The 14,545-nt window shown below is 47.8% G+C and overlaps 1 protein-coding gene across 2 annotated transcripts in view; it reads right to left on the reverse strand.

The window, feature by feature from the left end:
• Nucleotides 1–14,545, reverse strand: part of NUDT12 (nudix hydrolase 12) — a 117,612-nt gene that overhangs the window by 88,814 nt on the left and 14,253 nt on the right. The gene's annotated exons all lie outside the window — the stretch shown is intronic.

Raw genomic sequence — 14,545 nt, forward strand, 5'->3', positions numbered from 1 at the left:
TAATTTAAATATGTACAAAAAGATGTCAAAAAAAGAAAAAAGTGATGACAGAAATGTGGTATTCACATTACGTGCTGATTCAGAGATGTACGTGATCACTCAGCAGCTGCATCTTTGGAAGAAGCTGCTGTGCGAGAATATGTTAATGTCTGCAGGAGACCTCTTCTGTAAACAGTCGCCTCCTACCAGCTTCTCTGATCCGCTGCTGCGTCTGAACACACAGTATCAAGTTATCTGCATGAACATCAGTGCAATCACACAGCAGAGGCCAGTATATCTGTGTTGGAAGACGCAGATGCCTGGCTTGGGCATGCCTACAAAACGGGGTTGACATACCTACATTTTGTAAGAAAGCTCACTGTCACCACCCAAAACCCCTTCCCCCGACCATTGGGCACTACAACTGGCATCGCATCCACTGACGTGTGCATGTGCAATGTTTATTCTGTGCATGTGCAGATGAGGCAAATCATCAGGTTCCATACATCTTTGAATCAGGCCCTATGGCAGCAAAATGATATAAACTTCTGCACAAGTACCGTAAATACAACAGTGTGACTTCTGGAGTATCTGGAAGCGGTAATGGTAGCGATAAACAGCCGCCTTGTATCTCTCTATTCCAAATGCTGTTCTACCATGCTTTTACACTACTAACTTAACTATCTGACTTTTTTTTTTAACATACAAAAGTCTCAGAACACACCCATTAATCTAGCATTAATCACTCATTAAGTAAGCAATGCAAGTCAATTAAATAACCTGCTAAATAGGTGAAAGGATGGTTCCTCAGGGTGTAGGGTATATTTGCTAAGCAGCTGGTTGTAAAAGCCACCACTTCCCAGCATCTTTAAGACCAAAATTTAAAAGGACAATGCTTTAACAGTAAAACGCGCCATGTTTTTGCTATTAAAAGCATTGCCACTTTAATATCTGACTTAAACACGAAAGGATGCGGAGGCTTGCTTAGTAAGTAAACCCCTGTGACTCTAACTGGCAAACATGGAAGAGGAAGCGTCATGGTCTGGGGCTGTTTATTATTCTGGGATCCTGAATCAGCGATTTGCAGAGTGACTGGCGCCATTTACCATAATAGCTACCACAGTATTCTGCAGCACCACGCAATACCCTCTGCTTTATACTGTACGTAGTTGGTGAAGTGTTCATACTACAGCAAGAGAATGACCCAAAATATACCTCCAAGCTATGTCAAGTAAATTTAGAGATGAGCGGATTCGGTTTTACTCGGATTTACTCGGTTCTCAAAACAGCATTTTATTGGCTCACGGATGTCACGTGTTTTGAATAGCCAATAAGATGCCGTTTTTAGAACCGAGTAAATCCGAGTAAAACCGAATCCGCTCATCTCAAAACAAACTTGGAGGAAAAGAACAATAAACTACGGGGGTCATTCCGACCATGCCGCTGATGCGGCCCGCAGCAGTTTGCTGGTGGCTTTGCCTGTTCTGGGTGGCCCCCAGCATGTGCGGAGATAAACGCAGATCTGGCTGTGTATGCAGCGATCTGCGTACGTCTCTGAATAACCCCCTAGAGCTGAAATCATGAAATGGCCAGCACAGATAAACCCCATCGGGCTGGTTTGGGATAAATAGGACAAAAGGGTGAAAGCAACGCAACTTATAAGTGCAACAGGCTTGTTGGAACTTCTACATCAGTGTTGGGAAAAACTTCCCAAACAATATTTGACTTCCATTGTAGAGAGAATGTCAGGAGTGTGTTCAGTTGTTATATCTGCAGAAGGTGGCTGCTTTGATGAGCCAAAAACGTAGATTACATATTGTTAAATAAATTAGGATAATAATAATAAAACTGATCCTATTACTTAAAAAAAAAAGTTTCACGGTATCTTTATTCTGTTACTCTCACTATTAGCAATTACATTTGCATTGATAACGTACACAGGGGGTAATTCAGACCTGATCACTCGCTAGCGTTTTTCGCAGCGCTGCGATGAGGTCAGAACTGCGCATGTACCGCAATGCGCAGGCGCATCGCACGGGAACAAAGCTGTTCGCTGCTCAGCGATGGATTTGTGTGAAGAATCCATTCGCACAGCCGTTCGCAAGGAGATTGACAGGAAGAAGGCGTTTGTGGGTGGCAACTGACCGTTTTCAGGGAGTGGTTGGAAAAACGCAGGTGTGTCCAAGCGTTTGCAGGGCGAGTGTCTGACGTCAATTCCGGTCTCGGACAGGCTGAAGTGATCACAGCGGCTGAGTAAGTTCTGGGCTACTCAGAAAGTGCACAAATTATTTTTTTACCGCTTGGCTGCACATGCGATCGCACACTTGCAAAGCGAAAATACACTCCCCTATGGGAGGCGACTATCTATTCGCAGCAGTGCAAAAAACCCCTAGCGAGCGATCAGGTCTGAATTAGGCCCACAGATTGGATGAAATAAACCATTCTGTAGTCAGTGTAATCCAGTGTATATCCTTTGTTATTTAGCTCAATTTTTTTTTTATTACTTGTTTCATTCATCATCTACCATTATTCTGCTGCTAACAGATTATACATAATGAGGTTATGACAATATATGATGCACAGTGCACCTGTCAAGGCTCAGGTCTCACACCACCACAGAGTTAATTGGAAATCTATTTTTTAAATATTGAGACTTCTATAATAAGAGCAAGCACTGCTTTAGGGACGCTTATTAACCTGCTCTGTGTTCAAGTGCTTTCTGAGAGGTGCTTGAACATAATTTGTCCTTGCATTGCATATGAATATAGAATTACAACTTGTGTGTCCACTATCGGTATCACTTTTGCTACAGTTGGGATTAAAGTTTATTGCAGAGAACCATGGCACAGAATGTATTCTGTAATTACCCTAAACTTCACATGCTATCCATAGCTAAAGTAATCGGAGATCTAGCAAAAGAAGACGCTTACTCATTAAGGTACAAAGGGCCTAATTCAGACCTGATTGCAGCAGCAAATTTGTTAGCTAATGTGCAAAACCATATGCACTGCGGGGCAGATGTAACATGTGCAGAGAGAGTTAGATTTGGGAGAGTTATATTGTTTCTGTGCAGAGTAAATACTGCCTGCTTTATTTTTACACTGCAATTTAGATTTCAGTTTGAATACACCAGACCCATATCTAATGGTGCCCATATATTTGTGCGATGCCCCGCGACATCGCGGGACATCGCACCAGCAGTTCAGGTGCGATGAAATCGCACCTGAACTGCCAAAGTGATTACCATGCGATCATGCAAGATAACATGGTAATCACGTGATGGGCACATCACCGCCGAGTGGGAGCGGCCTCTGGGCGCTCCCAGCGGGTGCCCATCGCGCACTGCAGTGCAATATATTGCATGTGTTTTTAAAAACACATGCGATTGCACTGCGATGCGATAAATATTAAGTGCAGCATGTACTATCATGAGACGCGATATTCGAGCAGCATGCCCGCGCATCGCGTTACATGGTACCTTAAATGTGCATACAATCCTTCGATTTCTCTCACAGATGCGGTCGAAATCGAAGGATTGTACCTGATAGCTCACAAGTGTATGGGCTACATAACTCTCTCTGCACATGTTATATCTGCCCCCCCCGCCTTTGCACATGGGCCCTCATTCCGAGTTGTTCGCTTGCTAGCTGTTTTTAGCAGCAGTGCAAACGCTAGGCCGCCGCCCTATGGGAGTGTATCTTAGCTTAGCAGAATAGCGAACGAAAGATTAGCAGAACTGCTACTAAATAATTCCTTGAAGTTTCTGAGTAGCTCCAGACCTACTCCTAGACTGCGATCACCTCGGTCCGTTTAGTTCCTGGTTTGACGTCACAAACACGCCCTGCCACTCCCCCGTTTCTTCAGCCACTCCTGCTTTTTTACCTGACACACCTGCGTTTTTTTAGCACACTCCCGGAAAACGCTCAGTTACCACCCAGAAACGCCCCTTTCCTGTCAATCACTCACCGATCAGCAGTGCGACTGAAAAGCGCCGCACGGACAACAGCAAAACTATCTAAGTTTTTAGATAAATAACTAAGCGCATGCGCGCTGCGTACCATGCGCATTTAGCAACAAATCGCAGCATAGCGAAAATCGGCAACGAGCGAACAACTCGGAATGACCCCCAACGGGGCTTTGCCCATTTGCTAACAAATTTGCTGCTGCGATCAGATCTGAATTAGGCCCAATAAACAATGCAGTTTGGATAATGATGTATCCATTCTAGGCCTAAATGGGTACAAATCGCAGCATGTATGAGCACAAAAAGAAAGGTGATCCTTGCCTACATATTATGGGGAGCCATGAGATGTACAAATGGGACGGATGGTAGATTTTGATATCCATGTATGCAGAGTCAAACGCATAGTGGCTTTTTTGCATGATGCTGCAGAAGCATGATTTACTGCCTTATACTAACGCAAGCTTCCATATCGCTAATGCGAAGATTTGTGCAGCTTCAAGCCAGAAGCAGCTCCGCCCACTGTTTATCTGCCCACAGCAGAAACCCTCATAGTTAGTACTGGGACTTGCACCAGTTTCATGCTAGGAGCAAGAGATCTATCTGATACAGGCTTCCCTTCTCTGTATGCAAGACTTAAAATCGCAGGGAAGCCTAGCAGCATGCCCATGACACTCCCACAATACAGTTCTGTGCGATCGCATTGTCACAACCCATTTCCCACCTTGGAATGCAGATCTGGCAACGATAACATGCACTAGATTCTGCGCACGCACCGTAAGCTAAACTCACTAACTGCATGCAAGAAAACACATACATCTGACTAATAACCAGCCCTATACGGCCAAAGTGCGAATATACTATGGTCAGATTGCTGGGATAGAATGTATGACCATATGCGTCTATGCACCAAATTGTTGGAGTGATTGACCAGTTTGCTAGTGTACAAGGCTACTATACAATGTTATTATTAAGGCTTAAATTATGATCAGAAGACTTACATGCCATTTACAGACTGCATATTGGGAAAGGCACTATGATTGGCAAGTCCTGAATACATTTATACAATGTATTAGTTTTAGGTATGAGTTTGGGGTGTGGGGCCCCTTGGTTGGTGTGGCCTGGTTACTTTGGGGCATCTTAATGTAACACTCTAGTCTAGCACTTTTTAGCACCACATTTTTATTTTTAACAATGTAACAATTTTAAAATGATTTCCTTTCATCTATGTAACACTCATAGCACATAGCTTCTGTTTCTTACTTAAGCAACACATTTTTTAGCATTTAAACCTGTCACTACTGTAATGCCCCCATGCCCTGGACTTGAACCTTAATGTTAAGCTGGGTACACACTACAGCGATGTCGGCACAATATACCAATATATCGCTCAGTGTGTACGGGGGATTGAGCCCTCCCATGGACGTAGCGATGGATGCTTGGTTCTATGTGCTGCACATAAAACTAAGCGTTGTCGCTAGCGTCGTGTATTATGCCAATGGAGGACCGAACATGTTTGTTCCGACCTTCATTAGCATCGCCCCAGTGTGTACACACAATCTAGGGCTGACGGTGATTCGTTCCGACATCGGAACGAACCCCCGTCGCTCTAGTGTGTACCCACCTTTAGGGACCCACCAAATGAGGTCACCTGGTTGCAGTAGGTGGGCCCATATTTTTGGCTGAAAATGATGCTAAGAACCTTAATTTTGCTCTATGTTAGATTGCAGTTTATTAAAATGATTCTGATTAGCAGTGCTCAGTACTACAGTGTGTGCATATGCATTTGTTCTTTCTCTGACGTCCTAGTGGATGCTGGGAACTCCGTAAGGACCATGGGGAATAGACGGGCTCCGCAGGAGACTGGGCACTCTAAAAGAAAGATTAGGTACTATCTGGTGTGCACTGGCTCCTCCCACCATGACCCCCCTCCAGACCTCAGTTAGATTTCTGTGCCCGGCCGAGCTGGATGCACACTAGGGGCTCTCCTGAGCTCCTAGAAAGAAAGTTTATTTTAGGTTTTTTATTTTACAGTGAGACCTGCTGGCAACAGGCTCACTGCATCGAGGGACTAAGGGGAGAAGAAGCGAACCTACCTGCTTGCAGCTAGCTTGGGCTTCTTAGGCTACTGGACACCATTAGCTCCAGAGGGATCGACCGCATGGAACTGGCCTTGGTGTTCGTTCCCGGAGCCGCGCCGCCGTCCCCCTTACAGAGCCAGAAGCAAGAAGAGGTCCGGAAAATCGGCGGCAGAAGACTTCGGTCTTCACCAATGTAGCGCACAGCACTGCAGCTGTGCGCCATTGCTCCTCATGCACACTTCACACTCCGGTCACTGAGGGTGCAGGGCGCTGGGGGGGCGCCCTGAGGGCAATATATGACACCTTGGCTGGCAGATCTACATCATATATAGTCCTAGAGGCTATATAGATGTAAAATTACCCCTGCCAGTATTCCAGAAAAAGCGGGAGAAAGTCAGTTGAAAAAGGGGCGGGGCTTCTCCCTCAGCACACTGGCGCCATTTTCTCTTCACAGTACAGCTGGAAGACAGCTCCCCAGGCTCTCCCCTGTAGTTTTCAGGCTCAAAGGGTTAAAAAGAGAGGGGGGGCCACAAAATTTAGGCGCAATATTGTATATACAAGCAGCTATTGGGAAAAATTCACTCAATATAGTGTTAATCCCTACATTATATAGCGCTCTGGTGTGTGCTGGCATACTCTCTCTCTGTCTCCCCAAAGGGCTGTGTGGGGTCCTGTCCTCAGTCAGAGCATTCCCTGTGTGTGTGTGCGGTGTGTCGGTACGGCTGTGTCGACACGTTTGATGAGGAGGCTTATGTGATGGCAGAGCAGATGCCGGTAAATGTGATGTCGCCCCCTGTGGGGCCGACACCAGAGTGGATGGATAGGTGGAAGGTATAAACCGACAGTGTCAACTCCTTACATAAAAGGCTGGATGACGTAACAGCTATGGGACAGCCGGCTTCTCAGCCCGCGCCTGCCCAGGCGTCTCAAAGGCCACCAGGGGCTCAAAAACGCCCGCTCCCTCAGATGTCGACACGGAGTCTGACTCCAGTGTCGACGAGGTTGAGACATATACACAATCCACTAGGAACATCCGTTACATGATCCCGGCAATAAAAAATGTGTTACACATTTCTGACATTAACCCAAGTACCACTAAAAAAGGGTTTTATGTTTGGGGAGAAAAAGCAGGCAGTGTTTTGTTCCCCCATCAAATGAGTGAATGAAGTGTGAAAAAGCGTGGGTTCCCCCGATAAGAAACTGGTAATTTCTAAAAAGTTACTGATGGCGTACCCTTTCCCGCCAGAGGACAAGTTACGCTGGGAGATATCCCCTAGGGTGGATAAGGCGCTCACACGTTTGTCAAAAAAGGTGGCACTGCCGTCTTAGGATACGGCCACTTTGAAGGTACCTGCTGATAAAAAGCAGGAGGCTATCCTGAAGTCTGTATTTACACACTCAGGTACTAGACTGAGACCTGCAGATAGTGCTGCTGCAGCGTGGTCTGTAACCCTGTCAAACAGGGATACTATTTTGCGAACATAAGACGTCGTCTTATATATGAGGGATGCACAGAGGGATATTTTGCCGGCTGGCATCCAGAATTAATGCAATGTCCATTCTGTCAGGAGGGTATTAGAGACCCGACACTGGACAGGTGATGCTGACTTTAAAAGGCACATAGAGCCTTATAAGGGTGAGGAATTGTTTGGGGATGGTCTCTGGGACCTCGTATCCACAGCAACAGCTGGGAAGAAAATTTTTTACCTCAGGTTTCCTCACAGCCTAAGAAAGCACTGTATTATCAGGTACAGTCCTTTCGGCTTCAGAAAAGCAAGTGGGTCAAAGGCGCTTCCTTTCTGCACAGAGACGAGGGAAGAGGGAAAAAGCTGCACCAGTCAGCCAGTTCCCAGAATCAAAATTCTTCCCCCGCTTCCTCTGAGTCCACCGCATGACGCGGGGGCTCCACAGGCGTAGCCAGGTACGGTGGGGGGACGCCTCAAAAATTTCAGCGATCAGTGGGCTCGCTCACAGGTGGATCCCTGGATCCTTCAAGTAGTATCTCAGGGGTACAAGCTGGAATTCGAGGCGTCTCCCCCCCGCCGTTTCCTCAAATCTGCCTTGCCGACAACTCCCTCAGGCAGGGAGGCTGTGCTAGAGGCAATTCACAAGCTGTATTCCCAGCAGGTGATAGTCAAGGTGCCCCTACTTCAACAAGGACGGGGTTACTATTCCACACTGTTTGTGGTACCGAAACAGGACGGTTCGGTGAGACCCATTTTAAATTTGAAATCCTTGAACACATACATAAAAAAATTCAAGTTCAAGATGGAATCGCTCAGGGCGGTTATTGCAAGCCTGGAGGAGGGGGATTACATGGTATCCCTGGACATCAAGGATGCTTACCTACATGTCCCCATTTACCATCCTCACCAGGAGTACCTCAGATTTGTGGTACAGGATTGCCATTACCAATTCCAAACACTGCCGTTTGGACTGTCCACGGCACCGAGGGTCTTTACCAAGGTAATGGCAGAAATGATGATACTCCTTCGAAAAAAGGGAGTTTTAATTATCCCGTACTTGGACGATCTCCTTATAAAGGCGAGGTCCAAGGAGCAGTTGTTGGTCGGAGTAGCACTATCTCGGGAAGTGCTACAACAGCACGGATGGATTCTATACATTCCAAAGTCACAGCTGGTTCCTACCACACGCCTACTGTTCCTGGGGATGGTTCTGGACACAGAACAGAAAAAAGTGTTTCTCCCGCAGGAGAAAGCCAAGGAGCTGTCATCTCTAGTCAGAGACCTCCTGAAACCAAAACAGGTATCGGTGCATCACTGCACACGAGTCCTGGGAAAAATGGTAGCTTCTTACGAAGCAAAATTCCATTCGGCAGGTTCCATGCAAGAACCTTTCAGTGGGACCTCTTGGACAAGTGGTCGGGATCGCATCTTCAGATGCATCGGCTGATAACCCTGTCTCCAAGGACCAGGGTATCTCTACTGTGGTGGCTGCAGAGTGCTCATCTTCAAGAGGGCCGCAGATTCGGCATACAGGACTGGGTCCTGGTAACCACGGATGCCAGCCTTCGAGGCTGGGGGGCAGTCACACAGGGAAGAAATTTCCAAGGACTTTGGTCAAGTCAGGAGTCGTCCCTACACATAAATATTCTGGAACTGAGGGCCATTTACAATGCCCTAAGTCTGGCAAGGCCTCTGCTTCAAAACCAGCCGGTACTGATCCAATCAGACAACATCACGGCAGTCGCCCATGTAAACCGACAGGGCGGCACAAGAAGCAAGATGGCGATGGCAGAAGCCACAAGGATTCTCCGATGGGCGGAAAATCACGTCTTAGCACTGTCAGCAGTGTTCATTCCGGGAGTGGACAACTGGGAAGCAGACTTCCTCAGCAGACACGACCTACACCCGGGAGAGTGGGGACTTCATCCAGAAGTCTTCCAACTGTTGGTAAACCGTTGGGAAAGGCCACAGGTGGACATGATGGCGTCCCGCCTAAACAAAAAACTAGATATTGCGCCAGGTCAAGGGACCCTCAGGCAATAGCTGTGGACGCTCTAGTGACACCGTGGGTGTACCAGTCGGTTTATGTATTCCCTCCTCTGCCTCTCATACCAAAGGTACTGAGAATAATAAGAAAACGAGGAGTAAGAACGATACTCGTGGTTCCGGATGGGCCAAGAAGAGCTTGGTACCCAGAACTTCAAGAAATGATATCAGAGGACCCATGGCCTCTACCGCTCAGACAGGATCTGCTACAGCAGGGGCCCTGTCTGTTCCAAGACTTACCGTGGCTGCGTTTGACGGCATGGCGGTTGAATTCCGGATCCTAAAGGAAAAGGGCATTCTGGAAGAAGTCATTCCTACGCTGATAAAAGCCAGGAAAGAAGTAACCGCAAACCATTATCACCGTATTTGGCGAAAATATGTTGCGTGGTGTGAGGCCAGGAAAGCCCCAACAGAGGAATTTCAGCTGGGTCGTTTTCTGCACTTCCTACAGTCAGGGGTGACTATGGGCCTAAAATTGGGTTCCATTAAGGTCCAGATTTTGGCTCTGTCGATTTTCTTCCAGAAAGAACTGGCTTCACTGCCTGGAGTTCAGACATTTGTAAAGGGAGTGCTACATATTCAGCCCCCTTTTGTGCCTCCTGTGGCACCTTGGGATCTCAACGTGGTGTTGAGTTTCTTAAAATCACATTGGTTTGAGCCACTTAAAACTGTGGATTTGAAATATCTCACGTGGAAAGTGGTCATGTTATTGGCCTTAGCTTCGGCCAGGCGTGTGTCAGAATTGGCGGCTTTGTCATGTAAAAGCCCTTATCTGATTTTCCATATGGATAGGGCAGAATTGAGGACTCGTCCCCAGTTTCTCCCTAAGGTGGTATCAGCTTTTCACTTGAACCAACCTATTGTAGTGCCTGCGGCTACTAGGGACTTGGAAGATTCCAAGTTACTGGACGTAGTCAGGGCCTTAAAAATTTATATTTCCAGGACGGCTGGAGTCAGGAAAACTGACTCGCTTTTTATCCTGTAGGCACCCAACAAAATAGGTGCTCCTGCTTCTAAGCAGACTATTGCTCGCTGAATTTGTAGCACAATTCAGCTGGAGCATTCTGCAGCTGGATTGCCGCATCCTAAATCAGTAAAAGCCCATTCCACGAGGAAAGTGGGCTCATCTTGGGCGGCTACCCGAGGGGTCTCGGCTTTACAATTTTGCCGAGCTGCAACTTGGTCAGGGGCAAACACGTTTGCTAAATTCTACAAAATTGATACCCTGGCTGAGGAGGACCTTGAGTTCTCTCATTCGGTGCTGCAGAGTCATCCGCACTCTCCCGCCCGTTTGGGAGCTTTGGTATAATCCCCATGGTCCTTACGGAGTTCCCAGCATCCACTAGGACGTCAGAGAAAATAAGATTTTACTCACCGGTAAATCTATTTCTCTAACGTCCTAGTGGATGCTGGGGACTCCGTCAGGACCATGGGGAATAGCGGCTCCGCAGGAGACTGGGCACAAAGTAAAAGCTTTAGGACTAGCTGGTGTGCACTGGCTCCTCCCCCTATGACCCTCCTCCAAGCCTCAGTTAAGATTTTGTGCCCGAACGAGAAGGGTGCAATCTAGGTGGCTCTCCTGAGCTGCTTAGAGTAAAAGTTTAAATAGGTTTTTTATTTTCAGTGAGACCTGCTGGCAACAGGCTCACTGCATCGAGGGACTAAGGGGAGAGAAACGAACTCACCTGCGTGCAGAGTGGATTGGGTTTCTTAGGCTACTGGACATTAGCTCCAGAGGGACGATCACAGGCCCAGCCATGGATGGGTCCCGGAGCCGCGCCGCCGGCCCCCTTACAGATGCTGAAGCAAGAAGAGGTCCATAAATCGGCGGCAGAAGACTTTCCTGTCTTCATAAGGTAGCGCACAGCACTGCAGCTGTGCGCCATTGCTCTCAGCACACTTCACACTCCGGTCACTGAGGGTGCAGGACGCTGGGGGGGGGGGCGTCCTGGGAAGCAATGAATTTACCTTAGTTGGCAAAAAATACATCACATATAGCTCCTGGGCTATATGGATGTATTTAACCCCTGCCAGTTTTCCAGAAAAAAGCGGGAGAAGAGCCCGCCGTGAAGGGGGCGGGGCCTATCTCCTCAGCACACAGCGCCATTTTTCCCACACAGCTCCGCTGGTAGGAAGGCTCCCAGAATCTCCCCTGCATCCTGCAACTACAGAAACAGGGTAAAAAAGAGAGGGGGGCACTTATTTGGCAAAATAACAGATATAAGCAGCTATAAGGGATAGACACTTATTGTAAGGTTGTCCCTATACATATATAGCGCTCTGGTGTGTGCTGGCAAACTCTCCATCTGTCTCCCCAAGGGGCTAAGTGGGTCCTGTCCTCTATCAGAGCATTCCCTGTGTGTGTGCTGGGTGTCGGTACGTGTGTGTCGACATGTATGAGGAGGAAAATGATGTGGAGGCGGAGCAGAGTGTCTGTAACAGTGATGTCACCCCCTAGGGGGTCGACACCTGAGTGGATGTACTGTTGAAAATTACGTGACAGTGTCAGCTCTATATAAAAAAACAGTGGTTGACATGAGACAGCCGGCTACTCAGCTTGTGCCTGTCCAGACGTCTCATAGGCCGTCAGGCAGATGGCAGATACAGACGCCGACACGGATACTGACTCCTGTGTCGGCGGTGAAGAGACAACCGTGATTTCCAGTAGGGCCACACGTTACATGATTGAGACAATGGAAAATGTTTTATACATTTCTGATAATACGAGTACCACCAAAAAAGGGGTATTATGTTCGGTGAGGGAAAAACTACCTGTAGTTTTCCTGTATCTGAGAAATAAAATGAGGTGTGTGATGATGCGTGGGTTTCCCCCCGATAACAATAATAATTTCTTAAAAAGTATCGGCTGCATACCCTTTCCCGCCAGAGGTTAGGATGCATTGGGAAACACCCCCTAGGGGGGATAAGGCGCTCACACGCTTGTAAGAACAAGGGCTCTACCCTCTCATGAGATGGCCGCCCTTAAGGATCCTGCTGATAGAAAGCAGGAGGGTATCCAAAAAAAGGTATTTACACACATACTGGTGTTATACTGCGACCAGCTATCGCCTCAGCCTGGAGGTGCAGTGCTGGGTTGGCATGGTCGGATTCCCTGACTGGAAATATTGATATCCTAGATAAGGATAGTATATTATTGCCTATAGAGCATTTAAAAGATGCATTTCTATATATGCATGATGCACAGCGGAATAATTGCCGACTGGCATCAAGTATAAGTGCGTTGTCCAATTCTACCAGTAAAATGGTCAGGTGATGCGGATTCCAAACGGCATTTGGAAGTATTGCCTTTGAAAGGGGACATTTGGGGTCGGTCTTTTAGACCTGGTGGCCACGGCAACAGGCACGGTGGGGGCCCGTTCTCAATGAATTTCAGTGCGCAGTGGGCTCACTCGCAAGTAGACCCCGGGATCCTTCAGGTAATATCTCAGGGGTACATATTGGAATTCGAGACGTCTCCCCCTCGCCGTTTCCAAAAGTCGACTTTACCGACGTCTCCCTCTGACAGGGAGGCAGTTTTGGAAGCCATTCACAAGCTGTATTCCCAGCAGGTGATAATCAAGGTACCCCTCCTGCAACAGGGAACGGGGTATTATTCCACACTATTGTGGTACCGAAGCCAGACGGCTCGGTGAGACAGATTCTAAAATCTAAAATCTTTGAACACTTACATACAGAGGTTCAAATTCAAGATTGAGTCACTCAGAGCAGTGATTGCGAACCTGGAAGAAGGGGACTACATGATGTCTCGGGACATCAAGGATGCTTACCTTCATGTCAAAATTTACCCTTCTCACCAAGGGTACCTCAGGTTTATGGTACAGAACTGTCACTATCAGTTCAGACGCTGCCGTAGGGATGGTCCACGGCACCCCGGGTCTTTACCAAGGTAATGGCCGACATGATGATATTCCTTCGAAGGAAGGGAATTTTAGTTATCCCTTACTTGGACGATTCCCTGATAAGGGTAAGATCCAGGGAACAGTTGGAGGTCGGTGTAGCACTATCTCAGGTAGTGTTGCGGCAGCACGATTGGATTCTCAATATTCCAAAATCGCAGCTGGTTCCGTCGACGTGTCTTCTGTTCCTAGGGATGATCCTGGACACAGTCCAGAAAAAGGTGTTTCTCCCGGAGGAGAAAGCCAGGGAGTTATCCGAGCTAGTCAGGAACCTCCTCAAACCGAGCCAAGTCTCAGTGCATCAATGCACAAGGGTTCTGGGTAAAATGGGGGCTTCCTACGAAGCAATCCCATTCGGCAGATTCCACGCAAGAACTTTCCAGTGGGACCTGCTGGACAAATGGTCCGGGTCGCATCTTCAGATGCATCAGCGGATAACCCTGTCACCAAGGACAAGGGTGTCCCTCCTGTGGTGGTTGCAGAGTGCTCATCTTCTAGAGGGCCGCAGATTCGGCATTCAGGACTGGGTCCTGGTAACCACGGATGCCAGCCTGCGAGGCTGGGGAGCAGTCACACAGGGAAGGAATATCCAGGACTTATGGTCAAGCCTGGAGACATCACTTCACATAAATATCCTGAAGCTAAGGGACATTTACAATGCTCTAAGCTTAGCAAGACCTCTGCTTCAAGGACAGCCGGTGTTGATCCAGTCGGACAACATCACGGCAGTCACCCACGTAAACAGACAGGGTGGCACAAGAAGCAGAAGGGCAATGACAGAAGCTGCAAGGATTCTTCGCTGGGCGGAAAATCATGGGATAGCACTGTCAGCAGTATTCATTCCGGGAGTGGACAACTGGGAAGCAGACTTCCTCAGCACGACCTCCACCCGGGGAGAGTGGGGACTTCACCCAGAAGTCTTCCACATGATTATAAACCGTTGGGAAAAACTCGACAGGTATTGCGCCAGGTCCAGGGACCCTCAGGCAATAGCTGTAGACGCTCTGGTAACACCGTGGGTGTACCAGTCAGGGTATGTGTTCCCTCCTCTGCCTCTCATACCCAAGGTACTGAGATTGATAAGATGGTGAGGAG

The sequence above is a fragment of the Pseudophryne corroboree genome, chromosome 1 (assembly GCF_028390025.1).
Source record: "Pseudophryne corroboree isolate aPseCor3 chromosome 1, aPseCor3.hap2, whole genome shotgun sequence".
NCBI classification, from domain to species: Eukaryota; Metazoa; Chordata; class Amphibia; order Anura; family Myobatrachidae; genus Pseudophryne; species Pseudophryne corroboree.